Genomic DNA, 1,340 nt, shown 5'->3' on the forward strand with positions numbered 1-1,340 from the left:
CCAAACAAAAGATGAATTATTCATATAGACTTCCTGTGACTTGCTTCCTTCCACCGTCTTATTGGTGTTCATAGATCTACCTTTTCCTTTTTTTTTTTTTTTTTAATTTTCTTTCTACAAAATACAGTGCTTCTTTAAAAAAAATTTTCCTAGTGTAGAAGAGAACAAATTAAGAAAAAGTCTATTTCACCCTTGCTCTTTTGTCTACCGCTCTAGTTTGGAGTGTATCTTTATCCACCATTTTTCTTCCTATACAGTCATAGATACATAGATACACAAGTCGATAATACTAAAATATTTTTTTAAATAAAAAGAGGGTGAGATAATACAAGTCTTGCTTTGCAACTTTTTTTTGGCTCTACCGTGTATGTTGAGCATGGATATACATTCATGTTATTGTCTTTATTAACAACCACAGTGTATCTACCAAGCTGTCTATTGGAGCACATAGCTCCCACCTTGTGAATTTACTTTCTAGAGGAGGTTTCTGCCACTGAGATTCTATGGATAGACAAAGCCAAATCTGGCTCACCGCCTGTTTCTACATAGCCTGCAAAATAAGATTGGTTTCCACATTTTTAAATGGTTGGGAAAAAATAAAATAAAAAAATAAAAAGGATAATATTTTAATTGGAATATAATTGCTTTACAATGTGTTAGTTTCTGCTGTACAATGAAGTGAATCAGCTATACGTATACATATATCCCCTCCCCCGTGGACTTCCCTCTCACCCCCACTGCCATCCTATGCATCTAGGTCATCACGGAGCACTGAGCTGGGCTCCCTGTGCTATACAGCAGGTCCCCACTAGCGGTCTGTTTTATACATTGTAGTGCATACATCCGGAGAAGGCAGTGGCACCCCACTCCAGTACTCTTGCCTGGAAAATCCCATGGATGGAGGAGCCTGGTAGGCTGTAGTCCATGGGGTCGCTAAGAGTCGGACATGACTGAGTGACTTCCTTTTCACTTTTCACTTTCATGCATTGGAGAAGGAAATGGCAACCCACTCCAGTGTTCTTGCCTGGAGAATCCCAGGGATGGGGAAGCCTGGTAGGCTGCAATCCATGGGGTCGCAGAGAGTCGGACACGACTGAAGCAACGCAGCAACAACAAAGTGTATACATCGAAGAAGGCGATGGCACCCCACTCCAGTACTCTTGCCTGGAAAATCCCATGGATGGAGGAGCCTGGTGGGCTGCAGTCCATGGGGTCGCACAGAGTCGGACGTGACTGAGTGACTTCCTTTTCACTTTTCACTTTCATGCATTGGAGAAGGAAATGGCAACCCACTCCAGTGTTCTTGCCTGGAGAATCCCAGGGATGGGGAAGCCTGGTAG

General features: G+C 42.6%; 1 protein-coding gene across 1 annotated transcript in view; it reads left to right on the forward strand.

Moving 5' to 3' along the window:
- TMC5 (transmembrane channel-like 5) overlaps positions 1-1,340 on the forward strand; it is a 62,254-nt gene that overhangs the window by 26,447 nt on the left and 34,467 nt on the right. The gene's annotated exons all lie outside the window — the stretch shown is intronic.

Source organism: Bison bison, unplaced genomic scaffold (genome assembly GCF_000754665.1).
Source record: "Bison bison bison isolate TAMUID 2011002044 unplaced genomic scaffold, Bison_UMD1.0 scf7180017864072, whole genome shotgun sequence".
Taxonomy (NCBI): Eukaryota; Metazoa; Chordata; class Mammalia; order Artiodactyla; family Bovidae; genus Bison; species Bison bison.